This window comes from Liolophura sinensis, chromosome 1 (assembly GCF_032854445.1).
Source record: "Liolophura sinensis isolate JHLJ2023 chromosome 1, CUHK_Ljap_v2, whole genome shotgun sequence".
NCBI lineage: Eukaryota > Metazoa > Mollusca > Polyplacophora > Chitonida > Chitonidae > Liolophura > Liolophura sinensis.
In genome coordinates, this window is record NC_088295.1 from 28,632,258 (window position 1) to 28,639,839 (window position 7,582).

Consider the following 7,582-nt stretch of genomic DNA (forward strand, 5'->3'; position numbering starts at 1 on the left):
TGGTACAGTTTTCTTCCAGCGGGTCTGCCAAGTACTTCATGGCACTTGAAGGAAAACAGAACAGAATTCTGATATAATCTGTTGAAACTTTCTATAGAAACATTATTTGAGACCATAGCTTTATGTGCCAAATCCCTTGTATGTCAGAAGAAAAAACTGACGACTGACGAGCCTATCTCACTCAAACTTGCAGGCCGTCATTATATACATATAGCCAAACGATGACGTCATGTTTTCTTGGCTCTAGCTTAAGGGGTTGACCTCTGCACGCTTAGCACTCCTGCCTTTAGTCAAACACTCATGCCTATCAGTTATGACGGCATGATGTCCTATTGTTGTGATTTTAATCAGTTCTTGTTTTAACAAATCAAGGGAAATTTTGTCTTTCAGAGTCTTATACTCAAGTAGGCCTATAACTTTTTTAATTACGCTTTTCAATCTTGGTGTCTGGAACTCGCCCTTACTGAGCTGCTGAGACTATTTAGATGTTATAATAGGTCTGAGACTATTTAGATGTTATAATAGGTAGCAATGTTTGGATCCAAAGAGTGCAGGTTCACCGTGACTTTTCAACTCAGAGGAGTGGGACGTGATTTTAGTAGGGAGATGGTGATGAAGAAACTACGGGACAGGCTTATCATCATCTAGGCTTCACGCCTAACATGTTATTGTTAATAAAAATAACTGGTTGTAGATGAATAGGAGTGTTTTCTCCCTGGTCCAGCTACTGAAGCTAGACGAGCTTTTCTTGACTGGTTGGGTTCCCGCTTAATGAACAGTCAACTCGCCCTGTAATCACATTTAAGCTTGACTGTGAGCTAACGTCTAACACCTGACGTAAATTAAACTAAATTACAGGTGTGAAAAACAGACAGTGGCTTGTTTGCGGAATGTGACGCACACCCCAATCTGACGGCCGAGTTTGAATTCAGCACAAAGAATGTGACAAGCACCTTCCGCTTTTTCATTGGTTCGACACACAGGTCAATATTTTGCCAACACCCAGCTCAACCCCAGCTTCATCCGGGCGATGTGTGAACTTGTATACATATTGTATAGTTCACAGCTACTGTTTGAAGGTTCTTCTCAAATCTGCGAAAGGGTATTGAAGCTGTCTAATTTTCTGGGGACGTTTGGAGACTCGTAAACAAAGCGACATTGGATAAATAGAACAGCAATCTGGACGAATTTAGATTCATTAACTTGTATGAAGAGAGTTTTTCCGAACCTAAAGCATCAAACTTTGTGCACCCATAGCTGCTAGGACTGGAAATCTAAGGGCAACGAACCAAGACAGCTTTTGCCATGCTGACAAAAAAAAAAAAATAAAATAAAGAATAAAAAATAAGAAATAAAACCAAAAATAATTTGCTTGTTTTAAAAAAGGTAATTGAACATTACTGGTGAAATACTAGTATTCATGAGTAGGCCTACAGCGTAAAACGCCAATCAAATTAATAAATGAGTCAAAATCCATTGCGTTAAGGGTAAACATGATTTTTAAATAACGGATGACATTGGCATGATGGTGATGTAAAAAAATATTGAATCAGGGATATATGGATTCGGAGTTAGAGAATTGTAGATTTATAAACGACCAATCTAACATGACATGGTACACCAATTCGTGGTAAGAGTCTTAACTGACAGTCTACGCTTACCAATATGCATGGTGTTGTACTGTAAGTTGAGAATTGGCACTCAAAAAACCCATGATGCTGATCAACAGCTATAGCCTTAGCTGACAATGAACACTTGCAAACATGCATGGTAGGCGTCTGAATAGGAGTTTTGTAATCAGCCATAGCAGAAAATTGGTTCTCAAGAACACCCAGTTAACCCGAACTGAAAATCGACACTTATAACAAATAGCATCTGTGAATCTGACTGTTTCAAAAATTCATAGATGTGTTTGTCTCATCAGAGATAACCCATATTTGTTTATCATATTTTTTATTATAACGAGCTATATTAAAGTTTATTGCTGTATGTCGTTCAAACTACGAAGCTTTCTCAATTACTCTGAGAGAATATATGCTGCACTATATGTTCATCATTGTTGCTCTGATCGGTGACTGGGATGGTGGCTGAGTTCCACTAGCACTTGTACCTCTCTAGTAGATTACCAGGTGGCCCTCCCCTAGAATCACGAAGCTGCCCTAGCCTTCAGTCAGACTTAGCCTTACCTTGTGACAAGATTCCTGAGCGTACATTTGAACTTAAATCCTAATTATCATTAAGGTCTAAGACAACTCCTAGAGTCATTAAAGTGAGTCATAATGTAAGCGGGGTAAACTATTTTAAAGTTAAAACTGAGCCTGATTGAATTGAAAGACAACTCCATGATCCTGGGAACAGATATAGTACGCGTTGTAGCCACTTGCTCCTTCCCACCATCAGGACCCTATGAACACCCACGAAATGTGGTCACCCGCACCTTATCACCATCAGGACCCTATGAACACCCACGAACTGCAAGCGTTAATGCTCCGTTGAAATGGAACGAGGCTGACGGAGATTTCTAACAATTTACCGTGCGGTTTTAATCCACGATGGCAAAACGGTCAGAGGCACGTTTAGAAAATGTCAAAATGAAGAGTGTCAACAGTAAACAGGTTTTCACTCTGACTTTTGCAACTTGATCGATTGAGGTTTTTTCTTTTCAGCTAGACTAAGGACGTCTAATAAATTGAATATAGCATCAGCACATGTTTTTTTTTTACCTAATTCTACTTAAGCCATGGTGCTATAGGGATGTCTAACTTGTTGCTTTTAAACATTTACGTGAATAGTTATAGAATAAAAACCTCACTTAGGTAACTTGACAGGCGCCCGGATTCCACCGCTGATGTGTGGCCGTTTGCCCACTACACACTGTTGTCATTCTACTGGTTTTACTCCCCACACTGTCGTCATTCTATTGGTTTTACTCCCACACTGTCGTCATTCTACTAGTTCTACTCCCCATACTGCCGTCACTCTTCTGGTTTTACTCCCATCACCGTCGTCACTCTTCTGGTTTTACACCTCTCACTGTCGTCACTCTTCTGGATTTACTCCCCACACTGTCGTCACTCTTCTGGTTTTACTCCTCTCACTGTCGTCACTCTTCTGGTTTTACTTCCCACACTGACGTCACTCCTCTGGTTTTACTCCTCTCACTGTCGTCACTCTTCTGGTTTTACTCCCCACACTGTCGTCACTCTCCTGGTTTTACTCCTCTCACTGTCGTCACTCTTCTGGTTTTACTCCACACACTGATCTCTTCTGTATCTTAAGGTTTTAAAGCTCCAAGTGAAACCTCGGTAACAAATGTTCCCGTTGTCAAAAGCTAACCCAGTGTACGTCTTCTTCATTCGAAGTTTTAAAGTAAATCAACATATAAATGGAATTTTCATTATGTCATTCCTGATTATTATCGATTGATTAGTTACACTTCCTGTGAAAGGTTGTGTGTCGGAGCTATATGATACTTGGAACAAGCGCATAGCGGTTAATTTGAAATGACACATATCTGTTTTGTCACCTGTTTGTAGATTATACATGTAGTTCAGAGTCAATCCTGATTGTGTATATACTAGTATCCACGTGCATATATTCTATAACGTAAGCTCACAGGTTCAAGCAAAGCGGAACAAAAAATCAGTTCCGATCTGGCTTATACTTCTGTCAAACATACCAACTTAGTGCTTGTAATTAATTCTAAGACGAAACATCCCTCAGTGTTGATTGTTTTGTATGGTTCATTAATCAATCAAGATTGTGCGAAGTCATTTCGATTTAACGGTCTGAAAGGCAAATTGAAAACCTCGTAAATAACGCTTGATTCACTGCTCCCATACGGAGTCCTTTCGTCACCGTTCCGGAACTAGCGGCATTCTGTCCTGGACTTCCACCGTCTGTTTGTCACAAATGGCTGTCGACACATACAAATTGCTATTGCTATAACCTCATTCTGTTATTCAACAGTATGTCTGCTCACCGCCAAGCCATTGTTGTACACATTCTCGCACTATATTATTACTCAATATCCCTAAGGTCAGAGTAATACGATTGCACTGGTTCATTAAATGCCTACTAGCACTGGATCACGATGAAGTTCAGGTGTTTTTGTTCTTGTAGACATTCAGTATAAGCAACTATGGGTAGAAAAATAGATTTGTTTAAAACAGCAAGCATGTGCATGACCACAAGTGCTTGCCAACAAACATGACAGTGAAAAAAAAATGAAGTAAATGAAATGTCAAATAATTATACGGACATTGTACGGATTATACGGACACAAAATGAAACTTTGCGGAAGTAAATACACGGGTATAATTTTTCTCCTGTAGATTGTGTAATCTTGAAACAATGTATGAGTTGAAGCTTGCTAAACAGGTGGATTTTTTAGGAGGAGGGTGTTTTATGTGGGCAATATCAATATCTGATCGGGATCCTCTTGTGCCCTCAACTTCTCGGTCAACCACATACAGGAGTTAGTTTTCTTTAGGAGTTTGAGCAGTGATATTGGCCAGCGGCTGACCGCGGGTAGAATCAAATCTTCCACAACTGCTACTTTCCCAGCGAAGTTTTAAGACTGAATTTTTCTTCCATTGATTGCTTCAGCGGGAGGTCTACGTCAGTGAAAAGACAAGACCTCTTGCGTTCTTGCTCAAAGACTATATTAACAGGCGACAATAGACCTCCTTGTGACATGTCAATAGAACCCTGGGCGAGGAAAAAATATTAACTGCTAATAACTGCCAGGAAAGGTTTGACAATGGGTCAGTAGTTGTTATATTAGCGGCAGATCGGACAGATCAAGTTGAACACAGCGATAAAGGATATTTCTGAACCAGTTAAAGCTATAAACAGCTCCTAATTATACTTTTAAACCCTTGTAGATTTTTCACGATATAATAGACAGTCAATTCTAACAATTACGAATCTGTTTCTCAAAACACACAATTGTTCAATTCTCGCCTAAAATTAGGCGATTATTTAACAGTCGATTAGATTTAAAATCCCCCGCCACTTTAATTTTGAATTTGTGGTTTATTACAAAAGATGTATCGCGAAAATTAGATAAATAGAGTAAATATTCGACTTTTTTAGCATTAGTGTAGTTATAAAATGGTGAATAGGCAACTGGGTTTAAGAAATTAGTAATTAATACATTACGAAACATTTGGTATAATGTATTGTCAGGCGGATCCATTCGACACTTGTTAAGCCAGGCGAAAGTCACCATTAGTATACTTAACTCCTCAAGTACTCCTAAAATGATGGCTTCACCTATGTTAAAACAAAGATGTCTGATATCATAGGATTGCCCGCAGATTGCGAATTTTCCGAAAAAGTTCCTGACCCCAGCCAATGACTGTCCGGGGGTGACGAAGAGCAGTTTTTAAATAGAAAAAAAAATCTAAATTAAATCAGGGTAAAATTCCACTTGTCAAACAAGAGCGACATGAATTTGACTACTTTCAATTGTGAGTTGCCTTGCTGGAGGTACCAAATTTCTCATGACGGATCAGCGTTTGTCAGATGTGTGAAAGACTCTGCCAAACTTCAGTTTAAGGAGCAATGCGCGCGAGGCTCGCGTTTTTATTACAATCCTTATTCAGTTCAAACAAATCTCTGGTGAAGTGACTAAAGTCATGTAAAGGTCACTTGGCGTATATGTTTTCAAGTCCCTAGTTGGGTTTGATGTGTAACCTTAACTTGTCGTGTCACAGAACACAATGTCTGTCATCCTCTGATGTTTGGCCAAGTTTTTATGTTAGATCGTTTAGACAACGCTATATCTGGAGAAGAAAACACGATCGAATATCAGAGGAGCGTTTGTATGGTGATTAATATTGCGTTACAACGACACCTGCGAACTGAATGCTAGTAATCCGTCTTGTGTTCGGGCGCATCCCGCCTGGGATTGGTGCTCAAACGTTGGGGTCAGGCAAGGTGAACTGATCCGCTCAGGTTTATTTTAACAGCCATGTGCTGTTGAACCACTTCCGTACAGTTAGCATACCTCGTGTTTTTAACAGTAATATTCTTGAAAAATTATCCCCAAAAAGTCTTTCATATTTCGACCAATTTTTATTCTTGGGCATTAACAATTTAGTATTTTCGTTCTTGTCACATTTCTTTAATAACAGTCATTAAATTAGCCCTTATCAAAATGTGATTTCTGACAATTACTGAACTCGCCAGTGAGCGCACCCTCGACTCGAACAACATTCTATTCATGGCCAGTGGACTGCAGCAGTCTTACTACGCAGAAATCAAAGCCCGTAAATGTCCTTTCAAACCGCTTGATGGAGGTTGAAATAGGCTCCAGTCCACACACAGAGCACGTCAGATTGCTTCAGTGTAATAACAGAGAAGGCAAAACGTTATTCAGTTTACAGACGTCAAGTCCTGAGTCATATTTTTGGCCGCCTTATTTCTTGACAATGTCCTTCATACCTCCAGCTGCTCGCTGTAAGAATTAATATTACTTATATACAAAAGGTTCACGATTTTAACAAATATGATCTTTCGATTCTTTGTGTTGATCTTAATATAGCTCTGTTCACTAAATACTTGAACAGTGTGGCCACGAAGCTTACAGTGACAATAGGTAGAACGTGTTGGGAGCAGAAGGCGGGGCGCACTGGCATGACATTTTACCACATTCATATATATACATCTTAACAAGACTGCTATTATCCGGAAATGTAGGAGCATGTGCAGGGATATGCAGATGTCATTATTCACACACCCATCAAAACCTTTATCCGATACACATTCAAAGATTCTGAAAATTTGAGTCAGAACGAGAAGACATTTGATACATGGTCTGATAAAACCACAAAATGTCTATTACGAGATGTTTAAGGCTCAATGCATTGATCATAGCAAGAGTAGTTGGCTGTGGGTGATATATATATATATATATATATATATATATATATATCTGCCTTTAAGGATAAGTGCGCATTTGCATCGCGGTTTAAAGCTACACGGTGTATTTGCGTACAAAACCTAGGTTATTAACATTTTATCATGCTATAACCTTTTCTCTTACATCTACGATTTATATTATTTGAAAATTTAGGTTTGAATAAAAAATATTACTTGAAGTGTAGATGTTTTGGTCATTAATTTTTTTCTCTCGAATGACATACAGGAATATTGTCAACTGATTATGACAGCGTGATTGGTAGTGGTTTAAGATGCGAGCTGCATTCCTTTCAATCTTATAAAGATTAATTACTGACAAAATCACTCTGTATAGTCACTGTTTAAATTAACCCAAATTTACATGTGTTCCATTTTGCATGCTCATTCGATCGTGGGTCGTCTCAATTTCCAGTGTTTCTTATTCACACGTCTTCCTTCGTTAATAACACTAAACCATTCTCTGCAAGTCCACCTCGTGTTTTAAGTGACATATTTTATTTCAGCATTAAGAAGAGCTTGGCTGAAAAGTTGCTTTTACCTTATCTGTAGGAGCGTATACTATATATAGACACTGCTTGAGAGGGCATATTTCATAGGGCAAACATGGGTTGTTGAAGGCGATTATAAAAGATAAGCTACAAACATTCATATTCTA